This window comes from Chlorocebus sabaeus, chromosome 24 (genome assembly GCF_047675955.1).
Source record: "Chlorocebus sabaeus isolate Y175 chromosome 24, mChlSab1.0.hap1, whole genome shotgun sequence".
Taxonomy (NCBI): domain Eukaryota; kingdom Metazoa; phylum Chordata; class Mammalia; order Primates; family Cercopithecidae; genus Chlorocebus; species Chlorocebus sabaeus.
Window position 1 is genome coordinate 4,522,495 of NC_132927.1, and position 14,711 is coordinate 4,537,205.

The 14,711-nt window shown below is 37.1% G+C and overlaps 1 non-coding gene across 1 annotated transcript; it reads right to left on the reverse strand.

The window, feature by feature from the left end:
- Window positions 1-11,368: 11,368 nt before the first annotated feature.
- LOC140710160 (U6 spliceosomal RNA) lies at window positions 11,369-11,475 on the reverse strand. Its single transcript, XR_012091120.1, has one exon. It is a non-coding gene; the product is annotated as a U6 spliceosomal RNA (small nuclear RNA).
- Between the last annotated feature and the right edge of the window lie 3,236 nt (window positions 11,476-14,711).

The window sequence follows — 14,711 nt, forward strand, 5'->3', positions numbered from 1 at the left end:
AAAACAAAGGGGTTACAGAGCCCATGAAAGTGTGAAATCCAGCAAGGCAGTCAAAATTTAAAGTTCCAAAATGATGTTCTTTGACTCCATGTCTTACATCCAGGTCATGCTGATGCAAGAGGTAGGTTTCCATAGACTTGGGCAGCTCCACCTCTATGGCTTTGCAGAGTATAGACCCCCTACTGACTGCTTTCATGGGCTGCAGTTGAGTGTCTGTGGCTTTTCCAGAGGCATGGTGCAAGTTGTTGGTGGATCTACCATTCTGGGGTCTGGAGGATGGTGGCCCTCTTCTCACATCTCCAACAGGAGTTGCCCCAGCAGAGACTCCATGTGGGGCCTCTGATCTTACATTTTCCTTCCACACCACCCTAACAATGGTTCTCCCTGAAGGCCCCTGCTCCTGAAGCAAACTTTTGCTTGGGCATCCAGGAGTTTACATACACCTTCTGAAATCTAGGTGGAGGATCCCAAATATCAATTATTGACTTCTGTGCATCCACAGGCTCAATATCACATGGAATCTGCCAAGACTTTTGGCTTGCACCCTCTGAAACCATGGGTTGAGCTGTAACCTTGGCAGTAATCCTTTTAGCAATGGCTAGAGTGGCTGGGACACAGGGGACCAAGTCCCTAGGCTATACACACCATGGAAACCCTGGGCCTGGCCCCCAAAATCATTTTTTCCTCCTAGGCTTCCAGTCCTGTGATGGGAGGGGCTACGACAAAGACCTCTGACATGCCCTGGAGACATTTTCCCCATTGTCTTGGGGATTATCATGTGACTCCTTTGTCCTTAAGCAAATTTCTGCAGCCAGCTTGAATTTCTCATCAAAAAATAAGTTTTTCTCTTCTACTGCATCATCAAGCTGCAAATTTTCTAAACTTTTATGGTCTGTTTCCTTTCTAAAATGGAATGTTTATAACAGCACCCAAGTCACCTCTTGAATGTTTTGCTGCTTAGAAAGTTCTTCTGCCAGATATCTTAAATCATCTCTCTCAAGTTCAAAGTTCCACAAATCTCTAGGGCAGGGACAAAATACTGCCAGTCTCTTTTCAAAAACATATCAAGAGTCACCTTTGCTCCATTTCCCAACAAGTTTCTCATCTTCATCTGAGATCACCTCAGCCTGGATTTCATTGCCCATATCATTACCAGTATTTTTGTACAAACCATTCAACAAATCTCTAGGAGGTTCCAAACTTTCTCAAATTTTTCTGTCTTCTTCTGAGCCCTCCAAACTGTTCAATCTCTACCTGTTTCCCAGTTCCAAAGTCGCTTTCACATTTTGGGGTATCTTTTCAGCAGCACCCCACTCTACTAGTACCAATTTACTGTATTAGTCAGTTTTCATGCTGATGATAAAGACATACTTGAGACTGGGAAGAAAAATAGGTTTAATTGGACTTACAGTTCCACATGGCTGGGGAGGCCTGAGAATCATAGTGGGGGGAGGTGAAAGGCACTTCTTACATGGCAATGGCAAGAGAAAAATTAGGAAGATGCAAAAGTGGAAATCCCTGGTAAAACCATCAGATCTCATGAAACTTATTCACTACCACAAGAACGGTATGGGGGAAACCTCCCCCATGATTCAAATTATCTCCCACCAGATCCCTCCCACATCTGGGAATTATCGAGTACAATTCGAGATAAGATTTGGGTGGAAACACAGAGCCAAACCATATCAATTGTATTAGAAATATATGGGAGAATTATCTGGATTACCTGGTAGAGACTCTTGTTCTTTTCCTTAACTTTCTCCCAAGCATACAGTCTCTTCTCTCTCTGTTCTGAGCCACGTAAAGCTAGGGGTGGAGTGACATAAGCACTTCTGTGGCCACCACCACTATGACTGCACTGGGTCAGGCCTGAAACCAACACAGCACTGGGTCTCACCCAAGGCCTGCTGCAACCATTCCCTGGCTACTGCTTATGTTTGCCCAAAGCCCTGGGGCTCTACAGTCAGCAGGTGGCAATGCCAGCCAGGCTCGTGACCTTCCCTTCAGGGCGACGAGATACCCCAGGCCCCAGGTGGGTCCAGAAGTGCTTTCCAAGAGTCAGGGACTAGAATAAAAATCCTTAGAAGTCTACCTGATATTCTGTTGTACTGTGACTGAGCTGGCACTCGAACTACAAAACACAGTCCTTCCTACTCTTTTCTCCCCTTTCAAAAGGCAAAGGAGCCTCATTCCATAGTCACCATCACTCCTTGCCACAAGGAGTACTGCCAGATTACCACTGATGTTTTCTTAAGACTCAAGGTCTCTGAAGTCAGCTTGTGGTGAATGCTGCCTGGCCTGGGACTCATCCTTTAGGGCAGTGGGCTCCCCTCTGGCCCAGGGAATGTCCACAAATGCCATACAAGAGTCATGTCCTTGAATAGAAAACCCCAAGAGCCTACTAGGTGCTCTACCCCACTGTGGCAGTGTTGCTACCTGAAGCCAGCAAGTCTCAGAGACTCACCAAGGCCCTCTATCTAGTAGCAGCTATCACTGCTGGTTATTCAGGGTCCAAGGGCCCTTCAGTTAGCAGGAAATAAATGCTGGAAGGACTGGATCATTTCCTTCAAGGCAGCAGGTTCCCCTCTGGTTCAGGGTGTGTCTAGAGATGTCATCTGGGAGCTAGGGCCTGAACAAGGGCCTCATGACTCTGACTGGTACGCCATCCTTCTGCAGCTGAGCTGGTATCCAAGATGTAAGACAAAATCCTCCCTGCTATTCCCTCTCCTCTCTTCAAGGAAGGGATCTCATTTAGAGTCAGGAGCCTGGGGTTATGGGAGGAGTGATGCCAGCACTACCTTGTCTGCCCCCGCTGGTGTTTCTGTATGTTGCCTGCCCCCACAGTCCACCATCTCTGGGCCTAGTTCAGCCCTAGGAATCACCAAGAGTTGCAGTACTTATGGTCCAGACTGATTTCCAAGTTTCCTTAGGGACATAAAGCACTTTGGCCCTCAGTAGCAAGGTTTGCAGGCACTCAAGTTCTAACCGCTTACATTGGCAATTCCCCTTAGGGGCTGGTTTACATGCTCCCTCCGTGAGTGGGCGCCATCTGAATTTGGTCTGGTTTTCCTTTTTGCACTAACAGAACAACACAGAGTTTAATTCCTCACAATTACTGTTTTCTCATTTCCCCAACGCCCAGAGATGCTTCCGCATCATACCGCTGCCAGGCGTAGGGAAGAGGTGGACTATTTTATCTATCTCTTCAGTGCCTCTTTCAGCTATATGAAGTTAAAATCAAGTATATTAGTACTCATCTGATTTTTGGTTCCTGTGAAGGTGTTTTTTCTTTTCTTCTTTTCTTCTTTTTTTTTTTTTTTCTTTTGAGATGGAGTCTGGCTTTGTCGCCCAGGCCAAAGTGCAGTGGTGGAATCTCCGCTCACTGCAAGCTCCGCCTCCTGGGTTCCCGCCATTCTCCTGCCTCAGCCTCCCCAGTAGCTGGGACCACAGGCGCCCGCCACCACGCCCGGCTAATTTTTTGAATTTTTAGTAGAGACGGAGTTTCACCGTATTAGCCAGGATGGTCTAGATCTCCTGACCTCGTGATGCTCCCTCCTCAGCCTCCCAAAGTGCTGGGATTACAGGCGTGAGCCACCGCACCCGGCCATGAAGGTGTTTTTTCTAAGTAGATGTTTGTTAACTTGGTGTCCTTGCAGAGGATAAGTGGAACTTTCTATCCCACTCCTGCTCCATCTCTCTCCAAAATACACATTTTTCTTGCCTGTGCATGGAATGCTCTGCAGGATAGGCCACCTGTTATGTCACAAAACTAATCGAATACATTGTGAAAGATTGAAATAATTAAAAGCAATTTCTTCAAACAAATGGAATTAAGTTAGAAATTAGTACAAATGCAGTTTTTAAAATTCATAAATATGTGGAAATCGAAAAACACACTCTGTATTTATCTTTTTCTGCTGCCATTACAAAATGTCACAAACTTAAAGAAGATTTACTGTCTCACAGTTCCAGAAGCTGCATATCTGAAATTAAGCTGTTAATATCATCATACTTCCTCTACACCAGTAGAGACGTCTTTCCTTGCCTTTTGCTAGCCACTAGTAGTTTGCTGGCAACCTTGGTTTTCCTCGAATTGGAACGGCATAACTCTAATTTGTGCATCATCACCACATGGCATTCTCCTTGTATGTCTGTCTTCACAAAGCCATCTTCTTATAAGGACACTGGTCATCATGGATTACAGGCCTACCCTACTCCAGTATACCCTTCTTATCACCTCTGCAACAACCCTATTTCCAAATAAGATCACATTCTGCAATAGTGGATGTTAGAACTTCAGTATATCTTTTGAGAAGAGTGGTATTATTAAACTTATAACACACTGCTGAGTAATAAGAGAGTCATAAAGAAATTGCAAGAGAACGCAGGAAAAAAAAAAAAAAAAAGTACCAATGGATATCTCTTATGAATATAGACATAAAAATCCTTAACGAAATAATAGAAAACAGAACTCAGCAGTACATTTAAAGGATTAAACATGACCTTGTAGAATTTGGCTAGTCTTCAAGTTTAACATATGAAATTATTCAATATAATACGCCACAATAATAAAGAAAAGAAGAAAAAACATCTCAAAAGATGCAGAAAATCATTTTACAAAACCTAACACCATTTCATTTGTTCAGTATTAATAAAAATACTGAACAAACTAAAAATAAAATGGAATTTCCTCAACCTGATAATGAGCATCTATAAAAACTCCACAGTTAATACCGTATTTAATGATGAAATACTAAAAATTTGACTTCTGAGATAAGGAACAAATCATGATACCTGTTATTTTCACTTCTTTTCAACATTGTCTTGGAAGTTCTAACCAGGGAAATTGGCACTAAAATGAGATAAAATCATCCAGATGAAAGAAAAAAAATAAAAGTATCTCTATTCACAGATGACAGGATCTTATATATAGAAATCCTGAAGAACACATAGATACACAAACTATTGCAGTGAATATATGTGTTCATAAAAGCTTCAAGATATAATATTAGCATACAAACATTAGTTGTATTTCTATGCACTAGCACTGTACAACTCTATATTGAAATTTAAAAATCGATTCCATTTTAAATGGCATCTGAATCGATATAATACTAAGGAATACGTTTAACCAAAGAAGTATGAGACCTATACATGGACAACTATAAAATATTGTAAAATAAATTGAAAAGAATATTTAAAATGCAAGATATCCCATGTTCATGAATTGTAAGACGCAATATTGTTAATATGTTTATACAAAACTAATTGTTCCACAGAGTCAGTGCTACCTTTTCAAAATTCCAACTACCTTTTTGAAGAAAGAGACAACCCTTATCAAAATTCAAACTGCCTTTTAGTAGAAATAGACAACATAATCTTATAATATAAATGCAAATACAAGGGACACCAGATTGTCAGAACAATATTGGAATTAAAGAACAAAGTTATATAAATCACACTTCCAAATTTTACAACGTAAAAGAAAGCTACAATAAGCAAAGCAGTGTGGTACTGTCAAAAGGATAGACATACAGATAGATGGAATAGAATTGAGTAATTAGAAACTGATATTGAAGAAGATCTATTGCTTTTCAAGAAGGCCAATATTATTCATGGGAAAAGAATAGTCTTTTCAAAAACTGGAGCTGGGATGCCTAGACATCCACATGCAAAATAATAAAATTGTAGCCATAATGAATCTAATATGTAAATGTAAGAGCTACAACTATAAAACTCTTAGAAGGAAAAATAGGTATAAACCTTTATAAGCTAGCATTATAAAATTTCTTAAATATGAGAGCAAAAGCACAATAAACTGTAAAAAAATTATTAACTTGGACTTTATCAAAGTGAAAAATGTGTGTCAAAAGTCACTGTCAAAAAAGTAAGAATACAACCCACAGAATGGGAGAAAATATGTGCAATTTATGTATCTTTTAAGGGTTTAGTATCCTGAATATATTTTTAAAACACTACTCAACAATAAGAAGTCAACCCAATTTTTTACATTGGCAAAGGACACGAAAAGATATTTCTCCAAAGAACATCAACCAATTGCCAATAATGATGTAAAAAAATGTGATAAAACTGTCGTTAGTGAAATGCAAATCAAACCCACTGTGAAATACCACTCCACACATACTAAATTGTTATAGCAATTTTAAAAAGAAAAAGAAAATAGCCAATGTCGACAAGGATGCAGACAAATCAAAACCCTCATCCATTGCTCGTGGGAATCTCAGTGACATCGCTGTGGAATGAAATAGTTTGGCAGTTTCTCAACGAGTAAAATATAGTGTCACCACACAACCTACCAATTACACTCCTATCAATATAAACAAGAAGATTCAAAATATACGTAGAACAAAAACTTGTATGCAAATGTCCATGGCAGTATTATTCATAATAGCCAAGGAGTGGAAATAACCCAACTGCTCTCCAAATGAATGGTAATAAACAAAATGTGTTGTATCCATACCGTAGAATATTGTTCAACCATAAAAAGGAAGGAAGCTCTAATACATGACTTTGGTACAGACGCACTTACAAACACTATGCTAAATGAAACAGTTCAAACACAAAATATATTTCTGTGAGTCCATTTTAAAAATCAACATCTGTAACAGGCAAAATCAGAGAGACAGAAAGTAGATTAGTGACTGCCAGGATATGGAGAGAGGGCAAAATGGGACTGACAGCTAAAAGACATGAGTTTTCTCTTTGGAGTAATGAAAATGTTCTGGAATTAGAGAGTGATGATCATTTTGCAACATTTTAAAGTTTCTAAAAATCACCTAATTGTACTCTTTAATATGGTTAAAATAATTAATTTTATGTTATATACATTTTGTCTTAATAAAACATATCTAAAAACAAACAACAATCCCTCAAGAGATATCTCTGTATTTTCCTACTAGTCTGTTGAATAAATAAAATTTGTCTAAAAATCAAAATAATAAAATTCATTATCATTCCTGTTGCCAAATTGCCTTTTTGAAATTGAGATCCAGTTTGTGCTTTCATCATAATGAAAGTATTTTCCACCAAGAAACCAAAGTGTGTATTCTTGTTTTTATAAGTCTTTCACAAATTGGTACTTCAAAATGCTCTTAAATATTTTAATTTGTATGTGATTCATTTTTGTGAGGTTTAGCCCCTTTTTATGTACTTATTACCTATCTTAACTTTTATGAGTAGCCTGTTTAGGTGTTCATTGTTTTTTGTTTGTTATGTTTTACATTTTTAACTAAACTATTCTCATTTTCAAAAATACTCCAATACAGAATGTATAAAGTAAAAAGAGAATTCCCGGGTTTGCACACCCAGCTCAGTTTCCAAAAGCAAAATATGAATTGAAGGCCTTTTGCTTTGAATATAATAAGCTATCCTCTTTATCAAGACTGCATTAGAATATCTGTTTTCCATACTATTCCTAGTATTGTTTTGTTACAATTTTAATGTTTTTAATATTATTAAGAAAATGTTATCTTATAATATGGTTTGCTTTTTCTATCATTTATGTGGCAGAATATCCATTGTGTACTTATTGCTATCTGTATTTTTTGTGTGAATCACTTCTTTATAGCCTTTTAACATCTTTCCTTTCAGTTATTTGTAGGAGTTCTTCATGTAGTATGATAATCAATTTTCTGTTAATACATGACTAATATTTGATTCTAGTCTCAGTTTTCACTATGTTTATCATTCAAAATATTTTAATATTTTTGGGTAAAATCTGAATATATTTTTCTATATGGCTGGTAAGTTTCATGTCCATCTGCAAATGACAATTTGTTCCAAGATTATAATGAGTCTTGTACATTTTTATTTAGTTTGCAGTACATTTCAATATACTTTGAAATTTATTGCTTTTGGAACCCATTTGATATGTTATTATTTAAGTCACCTTTAATCCCTCTTTTAATATAACCTTGTCCAAGTTATATTGTCCATGGTGTTTGGGGGATAAGTAAATTAGAAAACTTATTATATTGTTTTCTTATATAGGTTGAAATAACACATGGTTTAGAATATTTGAAATGTTCTCCTCTGAACCACATAAGTTAGCCTTGTTTACATTTGTTCTTACACAAGTCACATTTTGAAGAATACCAACGTTTCCCCAAGGTTTCAAAACACCAATCTTTCCAAAAATTTTTTCTAACATTTTAACTATGCATACTCTGTTTTTGATCCTTCTGTTTCTAAGACTTTAAAAATTGCTCAAAACCATGCACTTATATGGAGGTTAAGCAAACTTCTCCTGAATGACTTTTGGGTAAATAATGAAATTAAGGCAGAAATCAAGAAGTTCTTTGAAATTAATAAGAGCAATATACAACATATATAACAAACTCTGGGACTTAGCTAAGGCAATATTAAGAGAAAAATTCATAATACTGAAAACTCACATCAGAAAGTTAGAAACAGCTCAGATTAACAACCTAACATCACAACTGGAAGAATTAGAGCAGCAAGACCAAATAAACCTTAAAGTTAGCAGAAAACTACAAATAACCAAAATCAGAGTTGAAGTGAAGGAAATCAAGATACAAAAAAAACATTCAAAAGAGAACCTGGAAGAGATAAATTCCTGAACATACACACCCTCTGAAGATTAAACCAGGAACAAATTGATTCCCTAAAGAGACCAATAATGAGCTCTAAAATTGGATCACTACTAAATAGCCTATCAGCCCCCCAAGAAAACCCAGGACCAGGTGGATTCACAGCTGAATTCTACCAGATGTACAAAGAAGAGATGGTACCATTTCTAAGGAAACTACTCCACAAAATTGAGGAGGAGGGACTCCTCCCCAACTCATTCTAAGAGGCCAACAGCATCCTGATACCAAAACCTGACAAAGACACAATGAAAAAGAAAACTTCAAGCCAGTAACCGTGATGAACATTGATACTTAAAGTCTCAGCAAAATTCCTGCAAGCCAAATCCAGCAGCACTTGAAAAGGCTAATCTACTGCAACAAAGTAGACTTCATCCCTTGGATGCAGAGTTGGCTCAACATATGCAAACCAATAAACATGATTCATCACAGAAACATAACTAAAGACAAAAAAAACTGCTTACTATCTCAATAAACACAGAGAAAAACTTTTGATAAAATTCAATATCCTGTCATGTTAAAAATACTCAATAAAATAGGTATTGAAAAACCATACCTCAAAATAATAAGAGCCATCTATGACAAACCCACAGCCAACATCATATTCAATGTGGAAAAGCTGGAAGCATTCCTTTTGAAAACCGGCTCAAGACAAGGATTCCCTCTCACTACCCCTATTCAACATAGTTTTGGAAGTATTAGCCAGAGCAATCAGGCAAGAGAAAGAAAGAAAAAGGAAAAGAAAGGAAAGGAAAGGAAAGGATCCCTCTCACTACCCCTATTCAACATAGTTTTGGAAGTATTAGCCAGAGCAATCAGGCAAGACAAAGAAAGAAAAAGGAAAAGAAAGGGAAGGGAAGGGAAGGGAAGGGAAGGGAAGGGAAGGGAAGGGAAGGGAAGGGAAGGGAAGGGAAGGGAAGGGAAGGGAAAAGGAAAGGAAAGGAAAGGAAAGGAGAGAGAGGAAGGAAGGAAGGAAGGAAGGAAGGAAGGAAGGAAGGAAGGAAGGGAGGGAGGGAGGGAGGGAGGGAGGGAGGGAGGGAGGGAGGGAGGAAGGGCATCCAGATAGGAAGAGAAGTCAAACTATCCCTGTTTGTAGAGCACACAATTCTATATCTAGAAAACCCCACAGTCTTGGCCCAAAAGGTCCTTGAACAAATAAATAACTTCAGCAAAGTTTCAGGATACAAAATCAATATACAAACATCACTAGCATTTCTATACAGCAACAACAGCCAAGCTGAGAGTCAAATCACAAACACAATCCCTTTCAAAATTGCCACAAAAAGAATAAAATACATAGGAATACAGCATATGAGGAAGATGAATGATCTCTACAATGAGAATTAAAAAGCATTGTCAAAAGAAGTCAGTGATAACACAAATTGAAAAACATTTCATAATCATGGATAGGAAGAATTAATATCATTAAAATGGCCATACTGCCCAAATTAATTTACAGATTCAAAGCTATTCCTATCAAACCAGCAATGACGTTCATCACAGAACTAGGGGAAAAAAAAAAAACTATTTTAAAATTCATGTGGAACCATAAAGAGCCCAAATACCCAAGGCAATCCTAAGCAAAGAGAAGAAAGCAGGAGACATTACACTCAACTTCATACTATCCTACAGGGCTACAATAAACAAAATGGCATGGTACTGGTACAACAACAGACACATAGACCAATGGAACATAATACAGAGTTCTGAAATAAGGCCACACACTTATGACTATGTGGTATTAAACAAAGCTGACAAAAGCAAACAATGTAGAAAGGACTCCCTTTTCAATAAACGGTGCTGAGATAACTGGCTAGCCATATGCAAAGGATTGAAAGTGGACCACTTTGTTACATCATATACAAAAATCAACTCATGATGGATTGAAGACTTAAATGTAAATGCAATGGTACAAGACCTCTGGAAGACAAAGTATGTAATATCATTCTGGACATAGGAACAAGCAGTTTGCAGATGAAGATGGCACAAGTAATTTCAAACAAGTAAAAATGGACAAATGGGATGTAATTAAACTAAAGAGTTCTGCACAGGAAAAGTAACTATCAACAGAGTAATCAGACAACTTATAAAATGGTAGAAAAAATGTGCAAACTATCCATCTGACAAGGTCTAATATCTAGCATCCATAAGGAACTTATAAACAAAGTTAATAAACAAATTTACTAAGTTGGTGCAAAAATAGTTGTGGTTATGGCCATTACTTTTAATTTACTCTTAATGACCCAAACCATTATTACTTTTGCACCAATCTAAAGTAAACAAAAACTAAAGAAGTGCATTTAAAAAAAATGGGCAAAGGTCATGAATAGACATTTTCCAAAGAAGACATACATGCAGCCAACAAGCATATTTTAAAAAGCTCAGTATCACTGATTATTAAGGAAATGCAAATCAAAATCATAATGAGATACCATCTCACACCAGTCAGAATGGCTATTTTAAGAAGTCAATAAATAACAGATGCTGCCAAGGTTGTGGAGAAAAAGAGACACTTATACACTGTTTGTGGGAGTGTAAATTATTTCATCGAATGTGAAAAATAGTGTGGTGATGTCTCAAAGAGCTAAAAACTGAACTACCAGTTAACCCAGCAATCCCATTACTGAGTATCTAATAAAACATAGCAAGAGTTACCTTTGCTCCAGTTCCCAACAAGTGTCTCATCTCCACCAGACCAACTCAGCCTGGATTTCATTGTCCATATCCTTTTTTTTTTTTTTTTAAATATGGAACGCTTCACGAATTTGGGTGTCATCCTTGCACAGGGGCCATGCTAATCTTCTCTGTATCGTTCCAATTTTAGTATATGTGCTGCCGAAGCGCGCACCATTGTCCATATCCTTATCAGCATTTTGGTCAAAGCCATTCAGCAAGTCTCTAGGGAGTTCCAAACTGTCCCACATTTCTCTATCTTCTTCTGAACCCTCCAAACTGTTCCAACCTCTGCCTGTTACCCAGTTCCAAAGTTGCTTCCACATTTTTGGGTGTCTTTTTAGCAGTGCCCCACTCTACTGGTACCAATTTACTTTATTAGTCCATTTTCACACTGCTGATGAAGACATACCCCAAACTGGACAATTTACAAAAGAAATAGGTTTGATGGACTTACAGTTCCATGTGGCTGGAGAAGCCTCACAATCATGGCAGAAGGCAAGGAGGAGCAAGTCACATCTTACATTGATGACAGCAGAAAAAGAGAGCTTATGCAGGGGAACACCTCTTTATATTCACTTATTGCTGTCACAAAAGCAGCAAGGAAAAGACGTGTCCCTGTGTCCTCCCCAGGTCCTTCCCACAACACGTGAGAATTCAAGATTAGAACTGAGTGGTGACACGGCCAAACCATATCACAATATCGCCTAAAAATTTCACTCCAGCCCATGAGACATTAACCAGAGTAGGAGCCAAAAATCAAAAACTACCCAAATGTTTATGTCTATCAATAGTAGAATGGATAAATTGTGACATATAATATTTATACAATAAATTATTAAAAAGCAATAAGAAGATATAAGCTCCTACTTCAAGAAAAGTCATAGCAGAATCTCAAAAGCCTATATATTTAACAAAATAAACTAAAATTTTATTGCATTTACATAAAATTATAAAAGAGTCAAAAAGAATTTCTGGTGTTAGAAGCAATATTAGTAGTGACCTTGTTGGGGTGGTAGTGACTGAAAAGGAAGTGACAGAGATTTCCCCAGTGCTGATACTCTTTCTCAATCCAGGCGCTTATTGCATGGGTGAGTTTTTTGTGAAAATTTATAATTTGTTAATAGTTTGATACCTGCCCATTTCATTCTGACATATATTTAATAAAAGGTTTTGCTGGGACTCAGAAACTGATATCTAAAAATGTGGAGTTTTGAATATGCTGAACTGAAGAAGACACCTCAAGCTCTCTTTTACCTTCGTTCTCCTCCTATCTCCCAGTCCTCTGTCTCTCCCTAAGCTCAGCATGGAGTTGTTCTCTGAAGTTACATTACTTCCCTAAAGTTCAGACCCGCCAAAGAAAATGTTTGCTTCTGGTCCCTTCCCTCAGTTCTCCTTAACTAAACCCACATGATAGGAAGAAAGGCTGAATTCTGTCCACACACCTGTATAAACTTTTGTCACAAACTATTGTCTGCTTTGTGGGTCCAGCAGACTTTTTCCAGGCCATTGTAAGTGTACTTCCTGCCCGTTGAATTCCTGTAACAAGCACTTACTACCTCCCTAAAATCATCCGCACTTCCCCGTCTCCCTTTCCCCAACAAGAGCATATCAGCATCTGTACCACATTGGAGGGGTGGAAGTAATCACTCTGTGGTTTTCCTCCTATGTATGGTAATAAAAATTGGTATCCCCTTTCTCCTATTAATCTGTCTGTTGTCACTTGATTTTCAATGAACCTTTAAAGGGCTAAGAGGAAGTTTTCCCTTCACCCCTGCAGCTTCTTTAAACATTGTTTACACCTAATTGTCTTTTGTGATGAGAGAATAAAATTTATGACAGACAAGAAAGTTCTAAAATAGTGCAATAAGATAAATTCCATTGTGGCATATTGTCTTCAGTTTCAATGCTTCATGGTTACAAATGAATAATGCTATAGGCACAACATTCATTTCTTACATTTGTTAATAATAAATATGAGCATTTCCATGTCTTCAATACTTACTTTTTTCAAAAGAAACAATACTAATTTTCAAAATACCCTGCATATATTTAGAGTAAACTTGCTATAGTAATCAGTACCAGTGGTAGAAGTTCTTTAATGCAAAACTCAAACTGTCTTCCATTAACAAAGATTTTATTTTATTATTTTCCTAATTTATTTATTCCTTTGTCTCTGTGCAATTTTGTCCAATAGAAGTTTGGAAAATAGTGGAAATACTCTAACAAAATTGCTTCTAGACACACGTGGCATTGAATAATTGAAATGCAACTAGTGCTACTGAGGAATGGAATTTTTAATTTATTTAATGTTAACAAATTTAATTTGAAATAATCATGTGTGGTCAGTGCTGCTGTAGTGGGCAACATAGATCTAACCCTTCTGTTTTTAAATATACATTTAATATTCTAAATCTGGGTTTATTATCTTCTTTTCTGTCTCGGTATTTTGCCAAGAAAAAGTGATGCATATGTTAAAAAATAAAAAATAAAAAAATCTACCACGCATTACACGCATTGGTTCTCAGAAATCCTGATTCCATTTTTGAAAGTGCTTTCGCTGTAAGTCACTAACATTACTTTTCTGCTGTGTTGTCATCATTGGTGTTCATCTTTGTTAATACATTTTTAGTTCAGTGTTTCTGAAACTGGTTTATGAAGTTCTTAAATCAGTATAATCCGTAGAATTTTTATTACAGATTCTAAAAAGTCCTTTCTAGACCTAATAAATGAGAATTTAAAAAATGAAATCTTGAAATCTGCATTTTTGAAGAGTCTTCCCAGTGATTCTTATACAAGGCACATTTTAAAATCTCTAAGATACAACACTGTTTAAAATGGGTGTATCTATTTTAGCATCTGTGATGTTCATTTTACTATAGCACTCACATAATAGATGGGAGTAGCATCTTTTGTGAAATGTCCACGATTAACACCTAGCAAAAACATCTTTTCCTGAGCAGATGATTAAATATAGTCAAAGAAATGGTCCACACAAACATGAGCTATTTTTTGAAAACCCAAAAGCTACCCAAATGTGTGTAGTGAGATTTTTCTAGACTTCAGAATATTCCCTTCAGTGTGAGCATTGTGGGTTAAATAATATGGGCAGAAATTTTAATGAACAGGAGTTGAGGCTACATTCCTTTAAGCCTTTCAAATGATTTTTTTAAAAAACTATGTTCCTTTCGTTCAGTGATTCTTAAACTTCAGTGAGTGCTGGGACCACCAAACTTGGTGAACATACAATGGTCCAGGCTCTATCCTATTTAAATAAGCCTGATTCTCTGTGTTCCTTATCAGCTTTAAGGTAAATCCAATACACATTAATATTTGGAATCTCTGCTCTAGCTGTCAGAGTCAAAATGGATCCTTTTGAAACTGTTTATTTTAGATACAGTTTTTCCTTCC